The following is a 17,724-nucleotide window of genomic DNA, read 5'->3' as shown; positions in this document are numbered from 1 at the left end:
GTAGTACCAAGTTAATTATTTAATGGTATAGAAAGCAAGTTGCCTGCTTGGGCTGAGGCTGCAGTGCACAGCAGTCTCCTTTCAGTGACTCTCAAAGGTAAGGACATGTCAGGTGGGGCTGCCACTGGCTTTGGATACCCAGAGAGCCTTGTTCCTGTGCAGCCGAGGAAGGCTGTCCTCTCCTCCCATATTCACTATCTATCCCTAACTCCTACATGACTGGTTGGGGTCTTCTTCCTTCTTGATTCAGGAGGGAAAGAAGCAGAAGGGCCCACTGCACCCTGATCATTCTGATCCTGCCATAAATGTATTGCTTTGGGGCACTAGTAGGAGAAAAAGCCAATACCACTATTAAGTTTGTGGCCAGTGCCCCAGGGAGACAAGAGTCCTTGGTCCCATAGTCCCCACTGATTGCCAGGCAGCCAGCCCAGGCCTCAGAAGTGAGTTAGCACCAAGTAGATGGATGGAGTTCCTGGAGTACCCACAACCCCCCGCACATTGTCAGGTAGAGAAGGATTTAAATAGAACCCATGGACAAGTGAGTTGAAAAAACCAGCCCCATCCACATGAATTCATCTGCTATTCTGGGAGTCACACATGAAGCATCGAGTGGACAGTTCAAAGTGTAAGCCTTTGGGGACTGAAAGTGCAGAGGCCAAAGTGACCTGGCATGGTCAAAGGAAGGTCCCCAGAGGAAATGGAGATAAGCAGGGCCTTGTTGGATAGTCAGGGTGTGGCAAGGCTCTCCAGCAGCTGGACAGAGAGGACATCGTGTGTCTACAGGATGACCAGCAGGCAGAAGCCTTCTGTCTGGAACAGCAGGCTGATTTAGAGCAAGGCACTGGAGTGTCAGCTGGTCAGCATTCTAACTCAGACCATCCACTCCAACATCAGTGTTCCCACAACCATGCCAACCACCTCATACCTAACCACTCCAGAACACGCATTGTGCCCAAGTTCTGTAAGCCCTTCAGGTCCTAAGTCACTTACTCATATCAACAACGTCTTGTACTGGATGCCATGTTATACCCATTTTATAAAGTGGGTAAATGACTGGACCAAGGTCACACAACAAGTAAGTGTCAGATCTGGTTTTTGAACTCTGGGAATCTGACCCACCAAAATGTTTTTACTTTCAGTGCCTTTATTTCGTCAGCAGATTTGTCTCTTTAATTATTACTGTACACACAGCAACACCAGCAGGGTGTCAATGGAAAATAACCCACACAAGTCAGAACTGTGGGCCCTGGCTCCTGTTTCCTTCTAGTCCCTAGCATTGAGTTGGCATAATTGCTCCCATGCTGGCTTGTTAATAGCTGCTGCTGAAGACTATCCACCCTGCCCATCCCCACATCCCCTTGGGATCCCCACATCTCCCCTCTCCAGCAACTAAAAGATTAATACCTGACAGCCCCCATTTTTTAACAGCTGTGATATATTGCCTCTGGCAGGCAGTGCTGATGGTGTCCAGAGGGAGTGATTACTTATCCCTCTTGAGTAGAATAAGCAGGAGCTCCAGGTGCACCCAGGAGGAAACAGGCTGAGGTCTAGTCTGAACTCCAGTGACATCAAACCCAGGAGAGGAAAGCTTCCACAGGCCTGGCACAGCACCTGTGCTCCCAGGTTCCTGCCTGAGCAGCTACTATCACTATAAACGTGGGACCTTTGGGGCTGGTGACAATTTTGATGAGCTGCACTAAAAAATCTATAAAGATGGTTAAGATTTAACATGACTGAGTGCTAAATGCTTCCTTTATGTGTCTATAAAAGTGATACCATCAAAGCAGAGCCATGGGACAATGAATCTGCCTTCAGGCAGCAAGGAACCCAGACAGAAAGTCATGCCTGACCCAGAACTGAGGCCAGAGGCCTGGGTGAGGGCTGCAGACCTGGCGGGAGGGCTGTGGACAGGAAGTGACAAGGAAAAGAAGTGGCAGGACCTGGAGTCAAGATGGACATGAGAGAGGGGCAGCGGGAGTCACTGGGTACTCTGACTTTGATATGTAGCAGGAGAATGGAGATGCCAAAAACCCATAGAAAATTAGAAGATGCTGGTTCTTATTTGAATACAAGGAGTTAGAGGTCCAGGCCAGCCTGGAACTGAGGGCACAAGGTCGTCAGTGGGCCTGGGGGCTGCCCAGAAACTAGGGCAAGAACACTGCCCATAACCCTCTGAGCAGCTCTGTCCCTGGGTCTTTTGGTTTGGGGGAGACTGAGGCAGCATGCAGCCTGCAAGGTTTATCATTGTTTCTTTCTCCTAGTTAACTCAATTCATCATTAGGGCCAACAAATATCTGCTTTGAGATTTGTTGAGAGGGAAGCAAGGGAGTCCCTATGCAAACCAGAGCTGGGAGGGGAGCAGGTGGCTGGGGAGGACCATTCTGTCTCTGGAACATGGGGTCTTACATGTGTCTTCACTGCGCCTGTGGGGTTAGGTCTCCAGGATTATCCAGGATTGTGAGAAAGCACAGAAGGCTATGGCTGTGAGAACCTGTCCAGAAAACGGCAGGGCTTCCAGTCAGTTCTCCACTGGAGAGTATGAGCCCTCTGATATGATGATTGGAACAGAGGCCAGAAGCAAAGACAGCATTCCCATAAGGAATTTCTCTGGAGCTTCCAGCATACTCCCTTTACCCACAATCTCCCCAATGGGTGGCTCCATCAGAGAGCACACCTCTGAAGTCACAGAGCACTATAAGTAGTGGAGCTCTCCTAAGGCAGCATTGGTGCAACAGCAAAGAATAGCGAAAGCCTCAGGGAAAATGCAGATGCAGTACATATACATCATGGAATATTACTAGCAATCAAAAAAGATAAACTCATGCCAGTTGCAGCAACATGGATGGAGCTGGAAGGGATCATGCTCAGCGAAATAAGCCAGAAAGAAAAAGAAAAATTCCAGATGGTCTCACTTATAGCAGGGATGTACAGGATCCAAATAAGGGATCAGGGGGAAAAAAACATTATAATAAAGTTAAAATCAAAATCAACAGGCAACTATAAACCAGAGACAGACATACTGCAAGGAGGGAGAAGGGAGTAGGATCAAAACAAGGGTGGGAAGAGCACAAGGGACCATGGTTATAGTTCATGGGTGAATGGGTGATGGGAATTTTATGGGGACTATAACCAAGATGAAAATGCATACATTGTACAAAAATGAAAAGTGATATAAAAAGTATATAAAATAATTAAACATTTAGTAAAAGAATGAAAGAAAGAAAAAAATTGCAGCCGGGTATTATCTCTGGGTGATTTAAGAAGCTCACATTTACCCAGAGGGCTGGCTTCTGGTCAAGAATTTAAGTTCCTGGACTGCAGAGTCCGCGCCTCCCCAACAAATGCATACCTAAATGCTTAGGGGAATCTCCTGATATTGGAGGCTGGGGTCCCTCCCCGTCTCTGCAACCAATTAAATATCTTTCACACTAAGAATCTACTTTCTTTGCCTTTGTGCACGCAGATGTTCAATCCCTATTAGAACATTTACCCCTTAAAAGTTTGGGGGACACTGGGCACCCCTTGGTCATGCAGTTACAGGTCCGGGAATAAAGAAAGAGGTGCCACAGTCAAACAGATACGGAAGAGGCAACAATGCCTGACTACCATGAGGAAACAGAATTCTGCTCACTCAGGGTTGGCCCTTTCCAGAAGTCGCTATGAGGAACAGGGAAGGCTAGTCCTTTACTATCAGCCTGGCTGGGAATCAGCTTGTACACCCAAGGACAGGGTGTCCATGTCCGTCTGGACTTCCCTGAATCTTATCTTTTTTTTAAAGATTTATTTATTTATGCATACAAGAGCTGGTGTACAGGCCAGAGATTCAGGGGGTGAGAGGATTCACCAGAGACAGAGTGGGGAGCAGAACAGGCAGATCCACTGAAATACACTGCTGAGGGGAGCAGTGGGCGAGTCAGGAGAGGTCTGCTGCGCCATGTGGGCTGCTCCCTGGCCGGCTGGGGATCGAACTCGTGCTGCAGTGGCTGCGGATTGCTTCACAGTGCGTTGCTTAACCCCTTGCGCCACCAGAGAGGCCCCCCTGAATCTTATCTGACCCCAAATGGATGTCATGTAACCAAGTGTGGTGGCTTTGGTAGAAGGAATTGTATGGGTTGAGAACCCCAATTCCCATTCCATTCCCCATTCAGGTTGCTTCCTTATGGAATCAGACATGTTTCCATCTATCCACCCCCTGTCTTCTCCCACTACTGGGGACTGCTGTTTCTTGCTCTGTTTCTTTCCATCTTCCCACCCCTGGACCCCTTTTCTGAGTGGCCTGCCTCTATCCCCAGGTCCTCTTACCACTCAGTCACCCAGCAAAGCTTTCTTCAGAACAATGTGACCCCAACCCATCTCAGAAAGCCTTTCCCTAGAGCCAGGACTGGCTGGGATCTGAGCAGCAGCCTGAGAACTGGGGCCACCCCAGGGGCACCTCATCTGTTCCTATGACCAGGCACACAGTGAAACCCCAAGCGCCAAGGAGGGTGGAGAAAGCCTGGGAAACTCTCTCCCAGCAGAACTAGAATCTGCTCTCTCAAAGAGGCTGAGCTCTCCGGCTATGATGCCTCAGCAACTTTAGAAAATAATTATCTCTGTGCAACTCCTCTTTCTGAGGGCTGTTGAGATCAAAGGAACAGCTTTACTCAGGGGGAAAAAACAAGGGACAGAAATTGTCAGGATAAATACAGGCAGTTGGACAGCAGGGTTCTGCTGAGCTGCCATTTTGGCTTTTTGGGAGGGAGGTTGTTGGCTTGGCTTTTCTCTCCGCTGAGATGTTTAGTGGAAGTGTGTGACAGCTCCTCAGTGAGAAGCTCTGCAGGAGAAGGGAGGGACGAGCCTCTGGCTTTGGAGTAAAACAACCCTGGTTGACATCAGGCCAGAGATCAGACCCCTGACTTCACAGACAAGGAGGCGCAGTAAATAGGGATTCCCAGAGGATAACTGGCTCTGTGCCCCTTGAGTGGTTTAGGCATTTTTTTTTTTTTTTTAAATAGAGGCATGCTTTATTTATTTAGTTTGTTTGCATGCACTGGGTACAGTCAGAAGCGCAGGGTGAGAGAATTCACCAGAGCCAGAGTGCAGAACAGGGGGAGACACTGCTGAGGGAAGCAGCGGGCGGCAGGAGAGGTCTGCGCACCATGTGGGACCCTCCTCCGGTGGCCGGGGAGCAGCCGGGGATCGAACCGGCGCCGCAGAGGCCGCGGGCAGCTTCGCAACCCAGAGCTCAACCACTGCGCCACCGGGGAGGCCCTGGTTTAGGCATTTTGATGGAAGTTCTAAACTTGTCTCCATGGTTCCCAGATGAATATGTCCCCCATGCAGGGGGTAGACTGGAGGCAGAGTGGGGGCAAACCAGAGGGCTCCTCTTCCACCTGAGACTTGGCAGGACGTGGTGGGCCTGAGTGAAATCCTACTTCCTATGGAGCCTCTGTACCAGCATCCTGCCAGGGGACAGCAGCAGGGCACTAGACAGGGGACCAACCCCAACCCCCAGATGCAGACAAGGATTGCACTTAAATCTGGCTGCCTTATTCACTGACCACATGGGTCTTCTCTGAATAGGAACAGCTCCAGAAGGCAATTCTACCCAAGGATGAGAGGAAAATGAATCAAGCTCTCTCCTTTTTGTGACAGACTTTTTTCTGTTATCAATACCTAGTCACAATTAATAAAGCATTCCATAGTCATTAAAGCACCTACTGTGCACCTACTGTGCTTCCTATTGCACAGTACTTTCTATGCAGTAAGAACTAAAAAGTGTAACATAGTCAACCTGTAACTTGGAACGGACCAAAGCAATTCTCAAGAAGCTCTCATTTTATTCCCAGTCACTCGTCGATTCAGCATTAAATTACATCATGCAGGAAAATGAACCTCAGGAAATGCTAAGATAAATCAGGAATAGTTTCTAGTTCCTGTACATTCTGGTGGCTAAAAATGAAGCAGGATTCACAAAAAGCCAAGAGGAAGCCCAGGGTGGCTGTGACTTTTGAGCGGGGCTCTGGAGGGTTGTGTAGGAGTTCAGCAGATGGGAAGGGACAGGGTGGGCTCCTAAGTAAAGAGAAGGGCATCCCACATGAGGAGGAGAGGTGCAGACACAGTAACAAATAACAGGCAATAAAGGGCAGAATGTGATAAATGTCAAATGAGTGTTTCTGACAGTAAATGCCACACAAGTCAGAGAAAAACGCCTGTTTGCATCGCAGTGCTCAGGAGAGATGACACAGGATCTCACAGAACGAGGCGCTTCCCCTGAGCAGCTGTAGAAAGGGGTATAAATTTCAGAGTAGACAAGGTCACAACAGGCCAGATTCCAGACATCTGGGAGCCAGGTCACAAAGTTGGGAGTTGGCTCTTGGAAGTGTTAGGTCCAAGGAAGCAGTGAGGAAAGGAGCTTTTCCCCTGCTTGGGAGCAAATCCCAGAGCCCTTGTGCAATGTCAGGGGCAAGATCAGAAGGGCCGGGGGAGGCTAGAGAGCACCCACCTCCCTCGGCGCTGTCAGCCTTTGGCTGCTTAGAAAGCGCCCTCCCTGGCGTGTCCTCCAGCATCACTCACACCCCTGGAGAACATCCACTGCTCTTTATTCAGAGACAGGCTTTTCTATCAAAAACAAAATGAAAATATCAAGGTCACCTGAACACAGCTTGTCTTGAAAAAGCATTTTCCATTTTCTCTCTGCGGGTGGTGAGGGCTCCCCTCTTCTTCCCTATTGCTCTGGGCTCTTTCCTAACAAGATCCACAGTTTCTCTTGAAGCCTTTGGAAGCCACGACGCCTCCTTCTTGCTCTGTGCTAGGGCAGCCAGCTGCCCGGTGGCCACGCCTGAGGACTCGCCAGCAGTTCCTGGGGGATACCTTTGAGTTTAAAAACTGAGGCCTGACCTCTGCCAAAGGAACAAAGCAGGAGAGAAAGATCACATTTAGTCCCACCACCAAATGCTTAACATTTGAGTATCTTTCCCCCTGGTATGTTTTTACAGATTTTTATACCACAGATATATTATATGCAAATTGTGTTCCTTGCCTTTCTCTTAAGCACCTGTCAACCATGTCTATTTGTGACACTCTCTTCTTCTGATCTCTTTATTTGGTTAATTCCTACTAATTCTCAGAGTTCCAGCTTAGCTGTCATTTTCTTCTGAAGATTTTCTTGACCATTCACATCTCAGATTACGGCCTTTTTTTGTGGATTACCTTAGTCCTGTAGTTTGTGAGGGCCACCAAGGAGGGAATTGTGTCTGTTTTGACAACTCGATCTTCTATGTCTAGTATAGTTCCTGGGGCATACTAGATGTTCAATAAATATTTTTGGATGGATGAATAGATAATTGGATGTCTGGCTGGCTGGCTGGGTGGCTAGACGGATGGATGGGTGAGCGTCATTCTTCAGAGACATCACATTTAATGGTAACATAATAATTTACTGTAAGGAGACACCAAAATCATTCCCTAGTTGTTAAACAGTTCTTCTTTTGTTTACCCATGTAGTGTTTATCTCCCCCATGAAATTGTAAGTTCCACAAAGAGCAAAAACCATGTCCTTTCTTTGCCAAGTGTCCCCAACATCTAATGCAGAATTTGGAACATAGATCTTGATATTTATTGAATAAATGAATAAAAGAATGAACGAACATTTGACTTGCAATTCTAACAATGCTGATGAACATGCTAGTGCATGAATATCAAAACCAAAGCAGAATTATATAATCAAATTGTTTGAATATATATATATATTCATTCAAATATATGTATTCATTTGTCCATACTGTGGACAAACACATGTGTCTTCTAATACATATGTCTGTACTGTTTTAGATTGATGTAGTACTATTTCTCATTCCATCGGACACCAGCATATGAGAAGGCCACTAGCATTAGCCTCAACTCATTGAAGCACATCAAGAGTATATCCTTTAGAGTAGAAAATCCAGAAATAAACCCACAGATTTACAGCCAACTAATCTTTGACAAAGGAGCAAAGAATATGCATTGGAGCAAAGAAAGTTTGTTCAATAAATGGTGCTGGGAAAACTGGGTCGCTACAAGCTTCAAGAATGAAGCTTGACTATTACCTCACACCATGCACAAAAACCAACTCAAAATGGATTAAAGAACTAGACATAAGACCTGAAACCATAAAATATATAGAAGGAAATATAGGTAAAACACTACATGACATGCACCTCAAAAACATCTTTATAGACATGTCACCCAAAGCAGTGATAGTGAAGGCAAAGATAAACAGCTGGGACTACATCAAATTAAAGAGCTTCTACACAGCAAAAGAGGCAATAACCAAACAAAGAGAAACCCCACTGACTGGGAGAAAATTTTTACACATAACACTAATGATAAAGGAGAGATTACAAAAATCTACAAAGAGCTGATGAGACACAACAAAAACAAAGAAAATAATCCAGTCAAAAAATGGGCAGAAGAGCTAAAAAGAAACTTCTCCAACAAGGAAATGCAAATGGCCAACAGGCATAAGAAAAGATGCTCAACATCACTTGTAATCAGGGAAATGCAAATCAAAACTACAATGAGATACCATCTTACACCAGTGAGAATTGCACATATTAAAAAAACTAGCAACAACAAATGTTGGCGAGGATGTGGAGAAAAAGGAACTCTCCTGCACTGCTGGTGGGAGTGCAAACTGGTCCAATCACTATGGAGAGCTGTGTGGAGATTCCTCAACCTACTAAAGATAAATCTTCCATATAATCCAGCAATTCCACTCCTAGGTATTTACCCAAAGGACACAGAAACATTAATTCAAAAGGGCACCTGCACCCCTATGTTTATAGCAGTACTATTTACAATAGCTAAGCTATGGAAACAACCCAAATGCCCAAAAATAGATGACTGGATTAAGAAGACATGGTACATATACACAATGGAATATTACTCAGCAATCAAAAAAGATAAACTCATGCAATTTGTAGCAACATGGATGGAGCTGGCAGGGATCATGCTCAGCGAAATAAACCAGAAGGAAAAAGAAAAATACCGGATGGTCTCCCTTATAGCAGTAATTTAGAAAACCTAAATAAGGGACCAGGAAAAAGACTAATTACAATAAAGAAAAAATCAAAATCAACAAGCAACTATAAACCAGAGACATACTACGGGAGGGGGAGAGAGGAAGGATTAGGGTCAAAATAAGGGGGGTGGAATTGTATGGGGAATATAACCAAAATGAAAATGCATACATTGTGCAAAAATGAAAATGAAAAATGATGTAAAAATTATACAAAATAAAATATATTAAAAAATTTAAAAAAGAGTATCCTTTAAATCTTTGCTAATATGGTAGGTGATGTTGTCTCATTTTTGCCTACTTGCAATTACTTGATTTCTTAGAAGAATTGCATTTGTGGGCCAACAGGCATATGAAAAAATGTTCAACATCACTCATAATTGGGGAAATGCAAATCAAAACCACAATGAGATATCAGCTTACACCAGTGAGATGGCACATAATATTGAAAAAAAAAAACTAGCAATAACAAATATTGGCAAGGATGTGAAGGAAAAGGAACTCTCCTATGCTGCTGGTGGGAGTGCAAACTGGTCCAGCCACTATGGAAAGATGTATAGAGGTTCCTCAAATTGTTAAAAATGGAGCTTCCATCTGATCCAGCAATTCCACTCCTAAAAATCTACCCAAAGGACACAAAAACATTAATTCAAAAGGACACCTGCACCCCTATGTTTATTGCAGCACTGTTTACAATAAGTAAGCTATGGAAATGACTGAAATGCCCCAAAATAAATGACTGGATCAAGAAGATGTGGCATATATATTATACACAATGGATTATTACTCAGCAATAAAAAAAAAGATAAACTCATGCTATCCGCAGCAACATGCCTGGAGCTGGAAGGGATCATGCTCAGTGAAATAAGCCAGAAAGGAAAAGAAAAATGCCGGATGGTTTCACTTACAGGAGGAATGTAGGGGATCTAAATAAGGCATCGGAGAAAAAAGTGATTATAATAAAGTAAAAATTAAAATCAACAGGCAACTATAAACCAGAGACATTTTACAGGGGGAGGAGGAGGAAGTTGTATCAAAACAGGGGAAGGAAGAGCACAAGGGACTATGGTGATGGTACATGGGTGAATTGGTGGTGGGAATTTCACGGGGAATAAGATCTTCAAAATTTCCTTCATGTAGAAAATTGTAATTAAAAAAGTGACCTCTGGGGAAAAAAAAAGAAGAATTGGATTTGCAATGTTTCTTAGACTTTGGTTTCAACCTGCTCATCAATGATCTCTGTTTATTTTCCTATTGGAGGTCTCGATCTTTTTCTTACCAATATAAGCATTGTCTTCAGACAATTTATTCTTTATCTTTGATAACTGTTATTTTCCCATTACATTTGCCTTTCATTGTAAAATACTTCTGATGTACAGAAGGTTTTTTTTTTAATATATAGTCAAGTCTGTTGTTATTTATTTTATCAATTTTATGCCTAGAACATCCTTTTCCATTTAGAGGTAAGCACTGACTTAAAAATTTCTTCTAATTTCAATTTGATTTGATTTTTTTTCTCCCTTACCATATGTCACCTTGATATATGGTATGAAGGGATGTTTGAAACTGTTTATTTTTCCCAAAGTACAAGCTGTTTTTCCCAACAGTATTTATTCAATCACCTGCCTCTTACCATGTGAAATGCCTTAACTCCTATATTATATTAAGGGCCCTTATCTGGGTTATCTGGGCTGTGAATCTCTCTCTTCTTTTCTACTAACTGTCTTGGTTAGTAATGATTTATGAAGGCCTAATATATGGTAAAACAGTCCTTCCTCCCTCCACTCAACTCTACCATAATTCATCACAATTTTCTCACCTGTATGTGTTTTTCAAATGATCTTAAATTTTATTTTGTCAACTTCCCCATGCCTGAAAAATATCAGAGCTTGAAGAAAAATTAAACCTATGAATTAACACGGGAAGAAGTGATATCTTTATGGTTTTCTCATTTTCCTTTTGTATTAGGGCTTTTCCTGCCTGTGCTGAGTTTTGTTTGGGAGAAGGAGGAGGGCCCTTTGGGCTCTGGGCTTTCTGGCAAGAGCTTTCAGGAGGCAGGGGGTGGGGCAGAGGAAGACCCCCGCTGGCTTTGAGAGCTTTCTGAAGGAGCTGCTCTATGAGATGAGATCCATGCAGCAATTATTCAACAAATTTACAGTCCAAATGAACATTTTCATCTGAACTAATTTTGTAAATTGGGCCAAAATGAATATGAGAAATAGAATGTAGAAAGTAGCAATATTGTGGCCTAATTACCAAAAAAAAAAGACAAGACAAGACAAGACAAGAAAAAAGAAAAGAAAAGAAAAGAAAAGAAAAGAAAAGAAAAGAAAAGAAAAGAAAAGAAAAGAAAAGAAAAGAAAAGAAAAGAAAAGAAAAGAAAAGAAAAGAAAAGTAAAACACCCCAGAAATCCTAACCTCAGTTCCGGCTGCTCTCCAGCTGCATAACCAAAGACATCACTTCCCTTCTCCACAAGCCTGGGTTTTGCATCTGTGCAGTGAGTGGGTTGGACTAAATAGTTCTGAGATCCTTTTGTTCTCTAAGCTTCTACTAGTCAATTTGCAAACTATCTTTCCTATACTTGCTTACTGATTAGCAAGACTTGGAAGAAAGATCCCATTCACTGACTCCTACCTCTAATTATATGAATACAGTTTCACTTCAGCATTACCAGTAATGACCTTTAGTGTCAATTCTAAAATGCCAACAGGGCACTGAATCAATTCCTAGTGCTTTTGCTCCCTGTGATGAAGCAGGACGTGGAGGAGGGGTCTGCAGATCCTTCAGAGGGCCACTGGTTTAGGGAATGAAGGCTGGTGACAGTGGTCTGACCACTTTCCTCCACAGATGTGACCTGCATGGGTGCCAGGCCCAAACCATGGGCTCAGGAGGAGCAAAGTAGAAGAGACAGCCTATCCCTGATGGAAGGCAGTCAGCTGAGAATGCTGAATGCCATGGAAACTGAGGCAGGTGGCAGCCTCCAGGGAAGCTTCCACACCCCTCAAAGACCAGTAAGACCCACTGATATGTCAAGGAACAGGTCCCAGGTCCCTTCTACTGCAGAGATCAGTTCCAATTCTGAGACACCTACCAACCCAAGCAGACAAGGCTTTGCAGAAGGCCCACCAAGTGTGGCTCTAGCTAAGACAAATACATAAATTAAATAACTGGCTCTCCCTAAGGCGCAATTATGCAGTCCTAAGGGAGCTACAAATCATCTGCACCCACAGAGCTTGATTGAGAAGGAACCCAGGCCCATCCCAGGGCCAGGAGTACCTGGGAACATCATAGACAAAGGAAGATAAGAAATTAGACGTGAAGCCGGACCTCAGCTGGCTAGCTGGGGGCACATTGCTTGCTTCTCTGAGCCTCAATTCCTTTACCTATAAAACTGGGATTTTTTATTAAGTGCATTAGCATAGGTAAAATGTCTCGAATATGAAAGGAAATTAGTAAGTGTTATTTTCTTTCTTTCCTTCCCCCCACCCTAAAGCAGAGATAAGTTAGAAAGAGATAGGGTCAAAAAAAACCAATTTCAATCCTAGCTCCCCACTTTTGACCAATGTGAGTTTAATCCCTTTCTCAAGTCTTTTCCTACCAGTAAAATGGGAATGGGAATGTCCAGAGCAGATGACAGCAGTTGACAGACTTGGATGTTCTTTACCCACTGAAAAGTGTCATGAAAAATTAGAGGAGACTAGTTTTTGCAAAACAGAGAAGGGTGTCTCTAGTACCCCGTGGAGGATTCGGGTGCAGTGTGGCTGTGTGGGTGGGGCACTCCATGGTAATTAGCACCCAATTCCCATCATTAGAACTGGCCCAGCAGGCAGCCTGGTCTGGAAAGGGGCCCTCTGCCTGCTGAAGCTAATGATGATGTTCTGAGTTAACCTTCCCCAGGGGTGTTCTCCATCACCAGGCAGCTAGGAGATGAGCTATTTTCTGGCATGGCTCTGCCTCTCACAGCTGGGCAGCTGCCTCTGGGCTGGAACACAAGACTCTTCTACAGTGTGGTTTTCCCCCACTGCAGGAAAAAATTTCTTATTTTCCAAGAAAATAGGATCAGAGGATTCAGATACACTCCCTGACTCAGAAAAATTAACTGCCGACGACATGTTCCTGGCTCCCTGGGTGCCCGCTGTTCCCGAGCAGAGGCCACCTCTCCCCATCCCTTTCCTTGCACTGCAAGACACTTGAGCTCCCGTAACCACTCCCCCAGAACTGACCATACTGGGGTGTTGAAATTTCCTCTTCCCTACAAGTCTGTTAGCTCCTTGCAAGCTGACTGCATCTTATTCACATTTTTGTCTCCCTGCCTGACTCAATACAGGCACTCAGCCAAAGCAGATCTATACAGATCTAAGGGCCTAGAGCTGCAAGAACTACTTCAGGGGTGAGGAGAGCAGCGAAGTTTGGGACCCTACAAAGCAAAAGGACCTACCAACACACTGGGCACTTGGGCCAACAACACCATTTGACCAAGGTGGGTATGCCATCCCTTGGTGAGGGCAAAAGCCCTGCTTCTGCCAAGAGACTCCTAAATTTTGAATTCTTCTACCTATCATGACCAAATTTTTAAATCATAATGGAAAATGGAAATTAAATGTAAATACCTTATTGTGGCCCATGGAAGGAATCCAGTTTATTGAAATGAATGTAGTCGGGAGAAAGCCACAGAGCTCGGTAGATAAAACCCAGCACCAGTCACTATGCCAGGAAAAGGCTTCTTGGGGTGGGGGGGGGGGGAGGAAGCAGAAAACTGCATTGTGCTTTGGACAGGATCTGAGGAATGATCTAAATGGGTTTGCTTTATAAGTCAGTGCTGCAGCTGGTTCAGGGCCCAGGGCAGCCCTGTAGCCCAGCCCCACATCACTAGCCGCAGCTTCACTGGGACCCTCTTCTCCATGTCTCAGCCTCTGCAGAGAAAATAAATTTGCTTTCTCATCTTCCTCAGATCTTTTCTTGGTTGGCCATCCATGTTAGTTTGACCTCTAAAGGCCAGAGAACTGGGCACCAGGAGACCTGGGCTCCATTTGGAACTCAGACACGACGCCATCTTGGGCAAAGCCTCACTCCACAGGCATGGAATGGGGAATCTTCTGGTGGTGTTTTCAATGTGTTCCAAGGATTCTTGGAGCCCCTGGAAGCCCTTGGAAGCCAGGTGGTTTCAAGTCTTGTATCAGTCCACCTCACTCACCTGCCCCCAGGACTTTACCTCTGGGTACTGGGAACAAACACTTTCTTATGGGTTTTAAAATACTGGAGCTCATGGCATATTTTTGTCTCAAAAAAATCAAGTGTGGAGCATGGACTGGATCATCTCTATGAATCTTTCTGGCTCTTCTTCCCCGGTCTGGATGCCTCAATGGAACTGGATGGCAAAGCTGGTGGGCTCCGTGCATAGACATGTTGTGGGAGGAGTGGACTCTCCCTGTTCAGTGAGAGCATGTGAGAACATTTCCCCAGGGATCCAGACAGCTGGAACCAGGAAGACACGGAGCCTCCCACTGCACCCTCGCATTGTACCTGTGTGTCCTCCAGCACTTGCTCTGGCCCCTCTTACTAATGAGAAATGCCTCCCTGGAAGGTCTGCCACTGAAGCTTTGGCACTTAAGAGGGCCTCCCTGGGTGCACAACCCCTTCCCTCCTCCTGGAAGGTGAACATTGGCGTGCTTCTTCTAAGAAACAGCCTCCCTTTGTTCCAAATTCTGTTTGGGGGTTATTTCTTCACAGAGTCTTAATTGGAAAGAAAAAATTTATATAATCTTCTCGCACTGTTATTAAAAGCATCCGTAAACCCTGCTGCGAGGAGCTGCAGTTTTCTTAGAAGGGGCTCGGGACCTCCAGAGCCAAGTCATCACTTGATGAGTCTTGAATCATCCAAAGCAAGAAGCTGGGTTCATGAGCCCTCAGGCTCCAGCTTCTCATGGGCATGCCAGTGTCCCTGCTGCTCTGCCTGTGTAGGAGAGGGCAGGGGGACTAAGCCCTCTGCCTCTGACACCCCCGCCCAACATCCTGGGTTGAATGTGAGAACAACCCCTGCCTCAGCCAGTGGGACTCAGCCTGACAAACTTCCTAAAAGGGAAAGTGAGCCTGGTCCTTCCCCCAGAGGGTTTTCCTGGGGGGTGTGCTAGAGATGCTGCCACCCCACTAGCAGGCTTGGCCAGGGGTGACTGGTACCTGGGATCCCGACCATTGTATAGGCATGCCTCACCCTTCTATGTGAGTCCATCTGTTCCCTACTCAGCCCTGCTTTGCTCTAGGACTGGTACCCCCATTGTTCACCCAGGCCTTCTGCAGAGCAGGGGCCCTCGGTCCCTACAGTAGGTCCCCCTATTATAGCTGCCAGACCTTTCTGCACCAGCTGCCTGCCAGCCTGACCTTCTTCTCAGTTCCTCTGTGCCAAGCTCCCCACCTGCCAAGCTTTTAACCTCCTTCCACTTTCCACAGCCCCTCGGATCCATCTGGTCGGCTTCCCTGCTGCTAAAACCCTCTCTGACAGCTGCCGGGCTGCTCTGCACTGCCCAGGTTCTTGGGCCCCCATGCCTGGGTAGACTTGCTGCCAAGTACGCCTCAGGTTTAGGAGACCTCAGTTCCAAATCTGTGCAGTTCCCGCGATGTCATCAAGCCTACAGCCATGCCTGATTCCCCTGAGGATCAAGGTGCTCTCTCACCACGATGTTTAGCGATGCCATCACATGATAACCAAGAAGTAACTAAACTTGGACAAAGCTATACATGGCAATCAAACACATTTAGCTGTAACAACAACCTTAGACCCAGTTCATCTAGCCCAGTTCATCTACCCCCTCATTTGAAGGTTAAAAAGACAGGATCAGAGAGGGGAACTGATGGTCAGCTGCAACACAGGGGATCAATTATCTACAGAGGTAATAATTTCTCTGGACCAGTGCAGGGATGGAGAGGTGCTAGGTGTGGCCCTGCTTGGAAAGAAGAGCAGGACTGGAAAGTGAACACCAGGGCTCCCCCAGGGCAGGAAATGGAAGGGGTATTTGGTTAATAGTGGGCATCTCTGTCTCCTTTAAGGTGTTAATGGAATATGTGTCTGAAGAGATAATGTGCAGGTTCTGGAAACATTCAGTCCATGTCACTGCCTCCAGCCCTCTCTGGGCTCTGCAACAAACCTGGTTCCATCCTCTTTCCCTTGTACTCAATTCAGCTAACACGGGCCGATGCAATGTCACCGGTGTCCGCCTCAACAAAGGCAAACCAGGTCTAGGTTCCTCAACTCCGCAACATTCACATTTGGGAGAGAAAATGTACTCCTCTCAGCAACCCCAGTTTCCTGCTGGTCCCTAGACCAGTGCTGGGCTCCCCGGGAGGCGAGGTGGGGAGAAGGGCAGGTCAGCCAAAGGGCACCCTTGTGCTTCTGGCCTTTTTGTCATAAGGGCCTCAGGTCTGAGGTGGTGGCCATGCTGGTCTCCTGGGTTGGAGGACAGAGAAGGAAACTGAAGCCTCACATGACAGAGGATCCAGCTCACGCTGCAGCTTGCGCTGAAGAGCTAAATGACACGTAATTCAGTTAAAGGAGAAGGAAGCAAACCTCATCACAACAGTTGAAAACATGAAAACAACAAATAAACAGCTGCTTTGAGCCTGCAACAAGGAAGCCAATTTGATCTTTGCAGAAAGAAAAGTACCATCTTGTGTGTGTGTGTGTTTTGTGTGTGTGTGTGCGTGTGTGTGAGTGTGTCGGGAGGGGCCCCCCCTCTTCAAGAAGCTACAGCTGCAAGCAGTTCTGAGCAAAGCATTAACCAAGTTCTTCGAACAATTTGCTCAATTAGAATTATGCCACTCACAGCATGCAGGTAGGGTCCCAAGTTGCAATCCTAATTGATTACACTCACATATATGTCCCAGTGCCCCACCACACACACACACACACACACACACACACACACACACACACACACACACCTGGTCATAGCAGGGTTATGGGAAAAGTATTTGGACTCTGAGAGTCAATATCCTGGGTTTGAAAATGCAGCCAACATGTCCACTCACCAGCTCTGGGGAACTAAGATAAGTAGATTTTCCCATTCGGTGGGTAGTGGGTATCAACCCATCAGAGTACCACAAAGTACCAATTTCCAATGGAGGTGCAAGGGCTCTCTCCCAAATTAGTAAACCAAAATCTTTGGGGTCCTAGGGATCTGTGTTTTCACAGAAGCCTCTGGGAGTTGTCTCACACAGAGAAGCTGAAGTATTCGGTGACACACTATCTCTACAACTTGGTTAGCTGTTGCTATAATAATTGTGCATAGTGAAAGCAAACCCACAAAACCTCGGTGGCTTCAAACAATACCCATTTGTCCACACAAATCAGCAGGTCAGCAGGGGTGGCTCAGTTCCAAGCGACAGTGTTCAGGTGGGGGCTGTGCTGGTGTGGGGAGCGGTGGGCAAGGGGTCTGATCAGGCAGGCTGAGTGAGCTACAATTACTCTCAGTTACACCAAAGCTGGAAATAGGCAAAAGTTCTCAGAGTCCCTTACGGCCTGGCCTGGACCAGTTTGCTGTCATGTCTACCCCAGTCCAATGCCCAAAGCAAATGACATTGTCAAGTCCAGAATCAAGGATGGACACACCGCCTACAATCTCCAAAGGTATAGATCCAGGGGTGTCACTGTGTGAAATGGGCGGCAACTGATTCTCACACTTTATTTCCT

At 45.9% G+C, this 17,724-nt stretch overlaps 1 long non-coding RNA gene across 2 annotated transcripts; it reads left to right on the top strand.

Annotated features, from left to right (window-relative positions):
- The first annotated feature begins 962 nt into the window (after positions 1–962).
- LOC129145549 (uncharacterized) lies at positions 963–16,650 on the top strand. 2 transcript variants are annotated; one of them, XR_008551290.1, is made up of 3 exons: positions 963–1,075; positions 13,369–13,521; positions 15,489–16,650. It is a non-coding gene; the product is annotated as an uncharacterized LOC129145549 (long non-coding RNA). The 2 variants fall into 2 exon arrangements; XR_008551291.1 differs by lacking the exon at positions 15,489–16,650 and adding an exon at positions 14,337–14,521.
- Positions 16,651–17,724: the final 1,074 nt, after the last annotated feature.

This window comes from Talpa occidentalis, unplaced genomic scaffold (assembly GCF_014898055.3).
Source record: "Talpa occidentalis isolate TD23 unplaced genomic scaffold, MPIMG_talOcc4v2.1 talOcc4.12, whole genome shotgun sequence".
In the NCBI taxonomy this organism is placed as follows: domain Eukaryota; kingdom Metazoa; phylum Chordata; class Mammalia; order Eulipotyphla; family Talpidae; genus Talpa; species Talpa occidentalis.
The sequence above is the reverse complement of the archived record's forward strand: the minus strand, read 5'-3'. Positions and strand labels throughout refer to the sequence as shown.